This window comes from Rhinopithecus bieti, unplaced genomic scaffold, assembly GCF_001698545.2.
Source record: "Rhinopithecus bieti isolate Rb0 unplaced genomic scaffold, ASM169854v2 scaffold_15838, whole genome shotgun sequence".
Classification (NCBI taxonomy): Eukaryota; Metazoa; Chordata; class Mammalia; order Primates; family Cercopithecidae; genus Rhinopithecus; species Rhinopithecus bieti.
Genome location: NW_016808928.1, coordinates 1,807,881 through 1,822,961, shown reverse-complemented (window position 1 = coordinate 1,822,961; position 15,081 = coordinate 1,807,881).

Sequence of the window (15,081 nt, the reverse complement as noted above, 5' to 3'; positions counted from 1 at the left end):
AACTTTAGAAGATGAAAGTGGGTAATCCTGGAATCTAAGTATCTTGAGTGAGATCATTAGAATTAGTTTTCTTTTTTTCTTATAAGTCTGACAAGTGGGTCTTTGAATTTGACTCCATATCAATCCCTGAGCAACGGGAGGTAATTAGAGCTCAGGCTAAAATTCACCAGCTTGAATAGATGAATAGACATAAACAGCAGAGTGAAAATCCCTTGAGAACATATGATGGGGTACAATTTGACACACAGGGAAATTTTTATTCACATTCTAAAATGAATTAAACAGCCCAATTTCTCTCCCCCTGTGTCTCCTCTCCTTTGTTCCACTTTGTCTATTCTTTGTCTATTAAGGAAATATCGCCATCCTCAAGCACCCATATTACAAGACCACACAACATCTGCATTCTCTTATTCTGATAACACATCTCGAATGTCACTCAGAAAATGTGATTTGTCTGAGTCATAGCTCGTGTCAATACACATGTGTTACAACAAGCAGAATGCTTTTGTCAGTTTTTAGAATAATGGTTACATCCAAGGTCATTTATTTACTGTGGATCTGCACATCCTCTCAGTAAGTCTTTGTTACATAATGATTAAAAATAGACTGTCTTCTGACGGTTAATAGCGCATTTTGAATTCTTTTTCCACAGTACAGTATTTTCCTGATAAAAATATAATACATTTTATGTTGTAATAATTAGAATTAATGTAAAGAGGAAATTGTAAAGAGGATATTAGAAATGATACATTATTCAAACATATGCAATTAACCACTGGTAACATCTACTTTGGTACAGTTACCTCTACTTTTTTTTAAGTGTACATAAACAAACTCAAAGGCACAAAACCACACATTCTGCACTTTATTTTTCTCTGAGTTCATCCAGCACCTACCGGTTGATTGGTCTAACCTTTACCTTTTGCCTTGCACATTCTTCTTTTTCTATAGAGATAAATTTTGCTACCTATACTTACATAACAGCACTTTCCATTGAACTATGACTCTGACTCATTTGCTCTTGGCTTCCTGGGTGTAAAAATCAAATCATCCCCACCTGTGCAGTCTCACTCTGACCACAGGTCACTTGAGGATGAACCCAGGTAAGTAGAAAGGGGAGTAGTTAATGAAGAGTGTGATGACCAAGTAGCAAATTCTCCTGTAAAATGATGTGTGCTTAGTTGACAAAGACATCAGTTGAATGATACTTTGTACCTGTGTCTATCTATCTAACTCTATCTATCTATCTATCTATCTATCTATCTATCTATCTATCTATCTCTCTGGATCTTATCAGCACTTTCCTGTGTCTTTGAATATATTTAAAATCTAAAACGTTTTATTTAAATTTGTCTTCCAGCTTATTATTTTGATCATTTTCAAACAAGCAAAAAAGTTAAATCATAGAATCAGCAAATATGCTTTTCACTTAGATTAAACAATGCTTAACATTTCCACATTTTGTTCTATGTCTCTCCTCTGCTCCTTTTCTTTGTCTCTTTCTCTCTTATAATTAATAATTAAATTTTAAATAGCAGAAAATATTTTACTAATGAAACTCCATATAGTATCATCTCTTAAAAATGAGAGCATTGTCATAAATAACAACAGTACCATTTGTGAAATCTCAGAAAATTAATAATAATTAAAAATGTATTATATTTAAATATTTTCTTTTGAGTTAATGATGTTTCTTGTAAATTACATCCAAAATCTAATACTGGATCACACATTGCCTTTGCTTACTATGTATTTTTACTTTATTTTAATGGCAAATGTTCTCTCTGACTCTTTTTTTCTGTTTTTTGTTTGTTTGTTTGTTTTCACAGTAACAGTGTTCAAAGATTGAAGATCAATTGCTTTGTATAATTTTACTTATAAAATAAATTCACATTTGCCATATTGATTAATAGTTATAGTCACAAAAATATTTTTGGCAAGACTACTACTAAGTGATTCATTTTGCTTTTATTTACTTATGTGAGGAGGCAAATAATATGATACTATATAAATCCACTGATTGGGTGGCTGTGTTCCCACCCAAATCTCACCTTGAATTTTAATAATACCCATATATTAAGGGCAAACCTGGGTGGAGACAATGAAGTCATGGGGGTGGTTCTTTCTCATGCTGTTCTCATGATAGTGAAGAAGTCTCATGAGATCTGATGGTTTTATAAAGGGGAGTTTCCCTGCACATGCTCTCTCTCTTGCCTGCCACCATGTAAGACATGCTTTGCTTTTCCTCTGTCTTCCACCATGATTGTGAGGCATCCCCAGCCATATGGAACTGTGAGTCCACTAAACTTCTTTCCTTTATAAATTACCCAGTCTTGGGTATGTCTTCATAAACAATATGAGAACAGACTAATATACTCACTAATGATGATTAATTTGATCTCTTGGTTAAAATGGTAATGAGTCAGTCTCTCCATTTCTCATTTCTCTCTTTGTAATCAAGAACTTATCTGGGAATGGGTGCAACTGACTTTTACCCCTGAAGGCTGATGTGGGTGCTCCCTTGCTGAAGGTCCTCCCTCCCAGCAGCAGTGACCAATGTTTGTTTCTTCCGATTTTTAAAGGTCATCTTTCTGTGTTTCACCTCTGTCTGCTTTGTGCACTCTCAGGAATCTGTTTCTACCTATCTTCTCCCTTTCCAGAGAATCCTTGGTCATTCTCTCTGTATTTACACAGGACGTGATCCTCCCTCTTGCAGAATAAACACTCACTTTAATTTGAATTTCTTTGATAGAGACATTGAGCCTTTTTTTTTTTTTTTTTTTTTTTTTGGTATTCTTGTCAGCATCTGAATGTCTTCTTTTGAGAAATGTGTGTTCCGGCCTTTTGCTCTTTTTAAAATAGGGTTATTTTCATGTTATGGAGTAGTTTGAGTTCTTTGTCTCTTTTGGATATTAGCCTCTTAATTGATAAAGGTTTGCAAGTATTTTCTCCCAATTTGTAAGTTGCCTTTTTACTCTGTTGTTTCTGTTCCCTTGCAGAAACTTTTCAGTTTGATGCAATCTCATTTGTCTATTTTAACTTTCATTACCTGTGTTTTTGTGTTCTTGTCCAAAAAAATCACTACCCTGACCAATGTCATACATAGAGCTTTTTCTTCCTGCTTTATTACAGTAGTTTTACAGTTTCAGGTCTTATCCTAAAGTCTTTAACTCACTTTGAGCATGGTAACTTATAATCGATATTAATATATAGATTATAGTTACTAATAATGTACTGCATATTTCAAAATAGCTAAAAAGGGAGATTTAAAATGTAATTACCATGAAGAAATGATAAATATTTGAGGTGATGGAGATGTTAATTAGCCTGATTTCATTATTTAACATAGAACAAACAACATCTTGGAGAATATGCAATTAGTTTCACCTTCCTTTTATTTGAAAGATAGGTGCTTGTTCAGCTGACAGCACAATGAAAACCAATTGCTTCAAAGAACAAAACACTTGTAAAGGTAGGACCAAGAAAATGTACTTTTTAAAACAAGATTTCCCTTGTGCAGTCATGCTTTATAACACAGCAATTCATGTCTATGTTATTTTCTATTTTCCTGTAAAATTCATAAGCAGAATTTCAAAAGAAACTCAGAATTGTATGTTTCTAGAGATTTGCAGTACTTGAAAGAGTACACATGTATTGAAATATTGCATTGTGTTACATCAACATATACAATTATTACTTGTCAATTAAAAATAAAACTTTAAAACAGAGTAAACAAACACTTCCTCAAATTCACAGTCTTCTCCACCTCAGTCCTCTCTATTCTCTTCTCAAACAAACTCGAAAATGTTTTCTACAACTGCTGTTTTTCTGCACCTACTTTGGCCTACTCCCCAAGCCTCTGCAATCTGGTTTCTGCCCATATGATTTCCTTACGTAGCAGAGTTTCCTTGAGGGGAGAAGGAGCTCTGGGAGCACAACTGTCTTTTATCTGTTTTGGTTCTGAGGCAGGAGACTACTTGTTCTTGAGTCTTCACCATCTCATAGAAACCTTTTGTGCGTCTAAACCTCATTAATTAATCAGCGCTCTTCCATCAAATTTTTCTTAATTCTTAAGTTCTCAAGCTTCAATAATCAGCTAAAAAAAATCATGTTTCTCATGGCACATGTGCTTATTTCATTCTTTGTGAAACTTGTGTTTTCACCTGATAGACTGAGGAGTTCATATAAGAAGAAGCTGGGGGTGGGAGGGATGATAGAAAGTGGTTTAAACACAGGGAAACTCTTTCCAGTTTTCCTCTGAAAACCTTTAGAAATGTAAAATTCTGAGTTAGTTTTAGAATTCTGTTCATAGATTTTATAGGAAAAGGGAAAATAACATAGACATGAATTGCTATGTTATAATGTACAGCTGCACGAGGGGAATCTCGTTTTAAATAGTGAATTTTCTTTGTTCTAGCTTGACCTGTGTATTGTTCTATGAGGCACCTTTTTCCCATTGTGCTCAGCTGAACAAGCACCTATCTTTCAAACAGAAGGAAGATAAACCAAATTACACATTCTCCTACTGTTGTTTGTTCATGAGACATTTTTTTCTCCCATATTTGTACTGTTTGGCCTTCCCCCCAGCAACATCTTCTTATACGTTGGCAACTGCAGTTTTATTAATTAAAAATAAATAAACCAGTTGTGTTCAATCCATTGCCAACCAGCAGCTTTTCAGAGCCCCATTTTTCTCTTCATGCAAATATTCAAGCGCCTAAAATCATGATAGAATTGACCAATAAAACCAGAAACTCTTTGAGTAAAACTCCTTAATGTGGATTAAAAGCCCACAGCATTTGGCTGGATCGTAAACACTCTTGATTTATCTGCTAGACAGCGAGCTCCACTGAGCTCTTCAGCTGTGGAATGGGATCGACGTTGCTCTCAGCACCTCTGCTTTATTTTACAACCTGTTTCCTTCTGATAGCTGTTCATCGTGCTTCATTGTGGGAATTTGTGTAACGCATTTCATTTACTTACCATGTTCTCAGTTCCCTGAGGACAGGCAGGGGAATGTGTCTTACTTGGAGTTGCGCCTTCTATGTCTGGAACAGAGTGCAGAACAGAAAAAGCTGTCAGTGCCGTCATAACCCTTCGAGGTGGTGAGTCTTAATGTGTACACCTGACTTGGCTGAGGGCTGCCCTGATAGCTGGTGAGGTATTACTGCTGGTGGTCCATGTGGTGCTTCTGGAAGAAATCAGCATTGGAATCAGTGGACTGAGTGAAGAGGATCCCTGTCCCTGTGTGGGCAGGCATCATCCAATCCACGAGGGCCCAGGCCGAAGAGAAAGGTGGAAGAACGGTGAATTCGCGCTCTCCCCGTGAGCTGGGACACCCACCTTCGACTGCCCTGGGACGTGGGTGCTTCTTGTTGTCGGGCCTTCGGTCTGGACTGGAACTACACCACGGGCTTCCCCAGTTCTCAGGTTTGCAGGCAGCTTCCCATGAGACTTCTCATCCTCCGAAACCATGGGGGCCAACCCCTCATAGTAAATGTTCAAGGCTTCTGGTGCTAATAGGCACCGTGGACCAGCGACAGAGGCCGAAACCCTGATTTCCTTGCTGCTCTGGGACACCCACTTCAACCTCGTCTTCGAACTTTGGGAATGCTTTTGGGGACGACCGTTCTGAAGAACACACATTTTACAATTTCTCTGCGGAGAAAAGAACGCTGGCTTTTCAATCACTTGATTGAAATCCAGTATCTAACTGTTACTATTAGAAGTAAAATATTTGGCATATTTAACCCCTGCCTATATTAGTTTCTTCATCTGAAAAATGGATTTAATGCCACTTTTCTTGAGTTGTGGAAAAGATTAATAGTGATGATGCATAGAAACCGCAAACCACAGCACCAGACACATCTTCAGTCATCAGCAAGTGGACTGCCACACCTCTACCTCAGGCGTGCCCCCGTCTCATGCCCTCTGTTAATCCCAAATTGAGATTCACATGCAAATCTCTCTCATTCCTATGTTGATGCTCTTTCCAGTTCTGCACGTAAATGAAACAGTTTTTAGACAAAATGAAAATGAGGAAAATAGTACATTTTGATAATGACAAAGTGTACGATGACAAAGTGTATGATGACGACGTCTGTACACACCAGTGGGTGTGTCCATTGTGTGGTATGTGTGTTGTGTGTGTATATATAGTTTACCGAAAGAAAGGAAAACAGTTTTGATTAGAGAAGAAATCAAAGCAGTTCTCCATGGAACACAGTGTGGACTATATTTTGTAGCGATTTTTTTCGCCCCACCCTCCTCATGCCTCCGGTTTTCTAGTCGACCCTTTCCTGCCAGGGACAGACTCTGCCCCCTTTTGCCACCAGAAAACACTGCAGAGAACCCACCAGCTCCCAAATGCTAGGAGACAGTAACTACTGCCTAAACACATGCATGTTGAAGAATGCTATTTTGAGCATTTCTTCATACATAATTTTATTCTTGAAATACAGGTATAACATGAAGGATACACTTTTACAATCTGTCTTTTTTGTGTGTTTGTGGCAGAGTCTTGCTATGTCACCGAGGCTGGAGCGCAGTGGCGTGATATCGGCTCACTGTAACCTCCATCTCCTGGGTTCAAGCGATTCTCCTGCCTCAGCCTCCTGAGTAGCTGGGACTACAGGTGCCCACCACCATGCCTAGCTACCAAATGTAGTTATTTAAAATGCATATTTTCTTGTTCCCTAAAACACTGGCTCATAAAGGAACATAGTAATGATACAGGAGTGGGGCAAGGAAGTGTTGAGAGGAGAAAGACAGGTCCCTGACCAGGGCTCCACCCCAAGCCTGTACCCACAAACCTAGGTGAGGACAGGCACTCCTGCCTTCGCACCCAAATGTTGCATTTTCAAAGACCACCCTGGCGTGCGACACACCCATCTGGTGCCTATAATACCCCCGAGACCCTAACAGGCAGAGACACAAGCAGCTGGACATTGAGAGGACCACAATAGCGGAAGAACACACAAGCCACTGGACATTGAGAGGAGGTGGAGAGAAGCAGGCTGGCAGAAGAGCACACAGCACACTGACAGGCACCGGTAGGCACTGGCAGGCACCAGCAGGCCATCGAGGGGGCGGAAAGATGAAGGATTTGGCCAGGGTGGTCGGAAGGGAGCCCAGTCACCCAGCAGCCTGACTCCAGGAGAAAACCACCTTCCCACTCCATCTCCCCTCTGACTCTCCCATCTGCCGAGAGCTACTTCCACCCAACAAAATCTTGCACGAATTCTCCAAGCCCAGGTGTGATCCAATTCTTCTGATAAACCAAGGCAAGCAACCCGAGATACAGAAAGCCCTCTGTCCTTGCTATAAGGCAGGGGGTCTAATAGAGCTGACTAACACAAGCCGTCTACAGACAGCTAAACTAAGAGCACCCTGGAACCCATGCCGGCTGGAGCTTCAGGAGCTGTAAATATTCACCCTTAGACGCTGCCGTGGGGTGGGAGCCCCACAGCCTGCCGGCCTGCACGCTCCTCTAGAGGCCTGAGCACTGGGGCACCAAAGAAGTGAGCCGCACCCCCACTGCATGCCCGTGAGGGGGACAAGGGAACGTTTCCCATTTCAGTAGGGTTAGTGACTCGTTTCCCATTTCAGTAGGGTTAGTGACTGTTTGACGATCCAACAACTGATTAACGAATGAATAAAAACATTTATTATTTGTTCATAGAACATTTTAATTCTGATTTTTATTAACTCTGTAATTATGCTTTTGCGATTCAATTTACACTTTTAGTAACCACATGAAGTATTTATTGCTAAATTGCGTTTATTGTTAAACACAGATTTTTCTCTATTTAAGCCTGGTTTTAGAAATTATTTCAGAGAGAATTGTTGAAACACTACAAGGGGAAACTAGAGTAGTTTACCAATTGCGTTTCATTCTTCATTCTGTATTTATATATTTTCTAACTCATTGGTGTGCATTTGTCTCTAGTTGGTACTTCCTTCTGTCTGGAAACCTTGACCATCTTTATGTCATGATGGCTACATAAAAACACGGGATAACTGATACACAGCAAAGACTTTATGATCTGGAAGCTCCCAGGAATCTCGTGTCTCACATAATCCACTGGAAGATATGTGGACAAGCAGAGAGATCAGAATTGTCTTTGACTGACACCAAGAGCCAACTGCCCATCCCCGGCCAGACTGCAGTGGCCTCATGATGTCAACACAGGCTCAGTCCATCGCTTGTGGGGTTTGTTTTTCACCTCAGCAGTCAATCATTTGTGCAGTTGTGAATTTTGCACAGATGGTGGTGCTGACCCTGGATGGAAGAGGTGATATTTTTCAAATTTGTCTTGCTCATATGGTTTTGCGGTTGTATTGTATGTTTGCACTTCTCCTTAGGGAATGATCTATTCCCACCTTTGGAGGGCTTCCTCATATGTTCTGTGTTGTGTTTAGTTTTGTTTTTATAACATGATTCTTCTTTAGCATTGTGAAAGGCAAGAAAGAAGATTCTCTGTTGTTTTCATGGCTTTTTTCTCATCTGCAGAAAAGTCCACCATTGCCATCAGTGCCTGTGAGAGATTTGGGTAGTAGAAAGTCACAGCAATGGGCCAAAACTGATTGACCCGATAACTGCTATCTGCTTACAATTTAAAAAGAATTCATATTTTTTAAAACCTTCAAGATGTAACACAGTTTTAATTTGCAACTTACAAATAACCTTTTGGACGAATCACTAAATGAATGAGATAAAACTGGTTTTGAAAGCTTGAATATCCTCAGAGTTGGCCTCTCTCGAGGGATAAGATAGAAAACTGCAACACATCTACCATATTGTATACAATCAATATAGAGCTGTGTGACACTGGAGGAAAAACATTAAGGAAAGTTCACTTTTTTAAAGAATACATCATTTAATGAAGAAGGTGATTTTATAAAAAGATAACTATAAAAAATCTGATGTCAAGAAAATTTGATAGAAAGAAAACAAGTTGATCGAGCAGAACTTCTGTTCTGGAGATGGGTTTGGGGAGTGGCTTTTGAAAATAACTCAAAAGACAGAAGCAGAGCTAGTTCTCTTTTGTAAAATCATTTTATTTCTCTTCTTTATATGGCAACAAAATCTAGTGTTGATTCCCATTCCTTGACTTGCTCATCAATCACAAGTCTGTAAAGTACAGATGTTATTACGCCTTGGTTTGCTAATTTGTACACACACACACACACACACACACACCTCTTAGCCTCCAAGAAGACACCTAAGATTAATGTGCTGCATTTCATGTGATGTGCTCTACACACTAAATACCAAACATACAACTAAATGGGTACTTCCATACATTAGATTCCTACCTAGAAAAAAAAAAAAAAAAAAAACAGAAACAAATGGTGCAGAAACAAAAAAACATAATTTCAGATTTAAAACCATATTTTATAATCTTCCAATGTGTCTGATAAAAAAATTCCCACTAAGTCCAAAAATGGATTGTTCCTTTAACGAAATACCACAAATGAAACATTCTTAATCAAGAAATTCTTGCAAGGCCTATCGCAGTAAAATAAAACATCTTATTACCCTATATTTTTGTTGTATTTTCTCTTCTACCACGGAGTTTTAGAAAGTGAGGGAACAATGTTACATCATGGGTGTAGGCAAGGCTGAGGGTCAACACTGAGGGTCACTTTCTGGGTTCAGCAGAGGGTGCTCCGGTGCTCACAGAGCTAAAGCCATGGATGAGAGGATGAAACTGCTGTGCTTGAGGAATGTAGTTCTCATGGAACGGGAAAGGATTGAACTGCGATCTAGCTAAACAGGGCAACGATTAAGTACCTGTCTTTAGTCTCCATCATTCATTTGGCTCATATTGATAGAAATGAAGCAAGTGCAGGGTAAGTTTTCTTGTTTGTTTTCATGAGAACGCCAGGGAGTTTGCCGTTGCTACTTAACAAGGGTGAGGGTTTCACTGCTGCAACTACTGTCATCTTCCATAAAATAGAATAAAAAAGAAAGCTGAATTAGAGTTAAGAGCAGCAGGTAAACCCCAATGCCTTGTGTCAAGTCATGGCTCTGCCAATTATTTGTTGTGTGGTTTAGGAAAAAATAATCCCACTGAGTCTCAGTTTTATTTTCTTCAACATGAAGTATCTAAGCATTTAGGTTTTAGGTATTTGATGTACTTATACTTAATACAGTACCTAAATGTCAGCTGCAGTGGATCACATAGTTTGTATTTTGCTCTCTTCTCTCTATTCGTGCAATAGATATGACAAAGTACAGCCAATTTCCAGTGATTTTGCTGCGATTGTAAATTGTTGAGAATGGTTTGCCTCTAGTTGTCTTTTTGTAATTGGTTTAGCTTTTCACATTTCCTTTCAATTCATGCTTCCATCATCCTAATATAGCAAATACTCAGTTCCACAGACATACTAGGGACTCCCATTTCAGATTTCATGAGAAATAGTTCACACACACACACACACACACACACACGCACACACACAGGATCTCAATTTTGTTTTATAGAGTGTTATGCTGCTGAAATAAATTATTCAAACTAAACCACTAAAATTATCCACTGACATTTCCTATACTCGTGGCCTTCTATTCTTTCTCCTCTTCTTCCCCCTAAAATAAACAGAAGAATATTAGGTCACCATCTTCACTCTTTGTTTCAGCATTCACAAGACACTGCAGAAAAGGCCTGACTTGGCAATAGATTGATTACACTCTCTTTGGTCTGCAGGGCAAAGGTGAGTCTATATTTTGAATTTGGGGATTGAGAGTATATATTTATCATATCAGTTATTATGAATTGTGAAAAGTCTGAGATTTTACTTTACTTGTAAGCTAACAGTTTAGACTACCATAGTTTCATGGACACTGGCCGAAGACATGAGAGTCCTGGGTCAGAGACAAGGACTGTATTACTCACAGCAGAGCAATGAACTTGACGTCTGCATTTCCCCCAACTTTCCTTGTTTCCCAAGTTACATGGGGAGGTGTGAAGGTCGACCCAAGTGTGAGTTGTGCTCCCAGTGGGTTTATCTCACAAATGAGCAACCCCAAGTTTAGGAAACTTCAATATTTTAAAGGTAGCTGCCCAAACTTTGCCTTAGAAAGGGACATTGTCTTCATTATCTTCATCAGAAAACAAATCTGCCCTCTGCCTGGAAGATGCTGTTGCTATTGTTGTATTTCAAGGATACTTACTATTTAAATACCCTTTTAAAAGATAGTCTGGAACATCTTTCACCTGCAGAAATGTGAGAGACATTTCCAAGGAGAATAGCATATGCATAGCTCTGCATGCATCAATTGTCAAGTGTGTGTACATCCTAGATACAATGTTGTGTTATGGTAAGAAGATCCAAGCTTGTTGCTGTCTGCATGGATGAGAGATCTATTTAGTAGTTTAAATATGCTATCAATGCAATAAATGTAAGAGTAGTAAAGGAACACCCATGTTCATAATATGTAAGTATATAATTTGAGTATGTCAATCATAATTGAGTACATCAGCAATTTAGAAAAGACTTTTCACAGTACTATTGTTATACAGATGAGTAATCACTGTTACTTTTGCCTTATAGGTGAGAAAATTTCATATTTATATGATTAAATGATGCATAAATGTACACAAAGCAGCAGCAAAAAACCCTACAAATATCCAGATTTGGTTTATTAATTCTTTCCTGCATTTTTACACTTAAAAATATTAATTGTGGAGCAGACTGTGGCAAGCTTGGCGCTCATTACCATGAGGTCCCCAAACCAGGTAGTAACATCAGTGTCTCCCAGGAATCTGTTAGAAATGCAGATTTTTGGCCTCTTATCATTGGCCTAGATAATAGAAATTTAGCAATTGTATACTTTCTATTGCCTGTCTTCAAGAAAGTTACAGTCTAATTAGGGAGGGAGTTTTTCAAGTGAACTGCCTATTGCCATACATTACATCAGTTCCACAACAAGGCTTGCTACTGGGTACAGGGGGAGAACATTGAAAAGGCACTTGCCTGAGCCTTGACATGGCTGGAAGGAGAAAACATCAGAGGCTTCCTAAGAAGGTAAAGCTGGCCTGATCAGAAACAGGGGCAAAAAAGGACAGGTCAAGGTCAGATCATGTGGGCTCTGCTACTGAATTTCATCTTTATCTATGGACAGTAAGTGGGTTGAAGAGTTTAAGCAGGAGAAAGACATAAACTGATTTTTTTTGGAGAAGTGGGGGAGATAGGTGGTGAGCTGATACATGGTAATGATGATGGGCATAGAAGGAGATAGAATTGAGTGAAGAACTATGGAAGTTTATGACTTCACATGAATGGATTCTGGCAGCGAGGGAAAGCAAGGTGGAAGACGCATTTCTAGCTTCCCGATGGACATAACTGCATGGATGATGGTGCTGTTCAACTTGGTGCCATCTTGCTGCATTTTGGCCAGTACTATTTTGGAAATTTCGGGATTTCAGCTTTAGTGTTTCTTTTGAATATCACGCACTTCCTCCTTGAGGCATCCTTCCAATAAACAAAAGGAATAGATGAAGAGTACAATTTTCTGAAAGATGCCAACCCCATAAGTTGGAAGTGTTTAAGAAAATATTTTGAGGCTGGGCATGATGGCTCATGCCTGTAATCCCAGCGGTTTGTGATGCTGAGGTGGGAAGATCACTTGAGCTCAAGAGTTTGAGACCAGCCAGGGCAGCAAGGTGAGACCCCGTCTCTACAAAACATTTTTGAAAATGTAGCCAGGCATTGTGCCATGACCTTGTGATCCCAGCTACTCAAGAAGCTGAGGTGGGAGGATTGCTTGATCCCAGGAGTTTAAGGCTGCAGTGAGCCATGTTCATGCCACCACGCTCCAGCCTGGGCAACAGAGCAAGACACTGTCTCAAAAAAAAAAAAAAAAGAAGATTAAAAAAAAAGAAATAAAAAGAAAAGAATATACTATAATTTCTTTTTTATCAACTCAATCTGGAAATAAACTTGAATGTGGAATTCATATTCATAATCAATTCATGAATATATACCTCATAATATTTAAAGACTAACAACCAAAAAACTATGGGCGAAATTACTGTTCAAACTTTTCACATTCAACCAACTACATATATTTTCTTCTCACTTGATCTTGAACTAAAATTACCATGATTATAAAGTAATTTTAATAAGAATCTGTGGAAAAGAAAGCAAAATAATTTAAAAGTCATGAATAATTTCATGTAGTGATTAAATATGCTTCCCTTGAAAGAACATTCTTCACTATGAGAGTTAATGGAATGCCTTTCATTTCACAGAATTTGTTAAAATATCCTATGTGTGAAGAGCAACCCTGTTGTAATGAAGGAAAATAATTAAGAGCTGAAATTTTATTTTGAAACACTGAAAAGGACAAAGAGAAAATGAGTAATAAGAGAAATGCATGCTTGTATTACATTGAGTATGATTAAAGTACCACACTCACATCATTCGTAGTTCTACTAATTTTATTTGCGATTGAAGTAGCAAAATGGAAAACAAAACAAAATAAAACACAAACACATACACACCTCTGACTTTACAGCGTTCAATAAAAGGGAGGCAAGATTAACATTTATCTTTAATACAAGATCTGTGAAAGGGAAAATATTTATGCATTGAATTCTTGGAAGTGTTGAACTTGGCGTGTCTTATTTTTCTAGGTATCCCAAGCAAAAATATAAGGTTCACATAATTAAAACAAATTGCTAAAATTTATACATTTAAGTTGAGGGTAAAGGCAATGCTGTGCATTGTATTTCATTGAATAAATATTTTATGTTTTCAATTTGACAGATAAATTACTAACAATGTAAATTTGTGCAATGATTCCTTTTTTTACTCAGTTCAAATACATTATGACATCCAGATTTTTTCCACGAGTATCTTAACCAGTATACTAGCAAATCTCTTCTATCAGATGATTAGCTAGCTATTAGGAGATCTCTAACAACAATTTATTTTTTTCTATTCATTTAAACTGAGGTTAAAGGCAATGCTGTGCATTGTATTTCATTGAAGAAATATTTTATATTTTCAATTTGATGGATAAACTACTAACAATGTAAATCCGTGCGATGATTCCTTTTTTTTAATTCAGTTCAAATACCTTATGACAACCAGATTTTTTCCACGGCTATGTTAACTGGTATACTAGCAATTCTCTCCTATCAAATGATTAGCTAGCTATTAGGAAATCTCTAATAAAAATGTATTTTTTTCTAAAGAAAAAAAAGCTTAACTTTCTTATTTGCTGACTTCAGTTCCCATCATTCTTTTTCACTCTCATTAAATCTACGGCCACACTGTATGCTGAGTAAATTATCAAAGACAATTTATTGGTTTGAAAATTCTAAGATAGAAATTACAAAGTATGATTTGGTAAGTTTTCAAGCAAAAGTTTTATTTTTTTTTTCTTTCTTTCTTTTTTTTTTTTTTTTTTTTTTGAGACAGAGTTTCACTCTGTCATCTGGGCTGAAGTGCGGTAGTGCGATCTCAGCTCACTGCCACCTCTGCCTCCTGGATCCAAGCAATTCTCATGCCTCAGCCTCCCTGGTAGCTGGGATTACAGACATGTGTCACCATGCCTGGCTAATTTTGCAGTTTTAGTAGAGATAGGGTTTCACCATATTTGCCAGGCTGGTCTCCAACTCCCGACCTCAAGTGATCTGCCTACCTCAGCCTCCTAAAGTGCTGGGATTTCAGGCATGAGCCACCACATCTGGCTCACTATCTTTTCTTTTCTTTTTTTTTTTTTTTTTGAGTTCAGTAATGCATATTAAGAATTTCTTAATAATGAATTTCCCCTGTAAATGTAATTTTAAGTGTTTAGCTATTACTTCTCAGTTTTCAGAATTTACATGAGAACTTCCTCAACAAGGAAAATTTGAAATTAAAAACAATATCATTTACATTAGCATTCCCAGAATAAAATATTTAGATATAAAACTAACAAAATACATAAAATACCTATATGAAAAAAACTCCAAAAAATCTGTTGAAAAAAATCAACTAAATGAATGGACTTCAGAATTAGTATAAAGCTGCAATAATCAGGACAGTGTGGTATCGGAGAAAGAACAAACAAATCAGTCAGTAGAACAG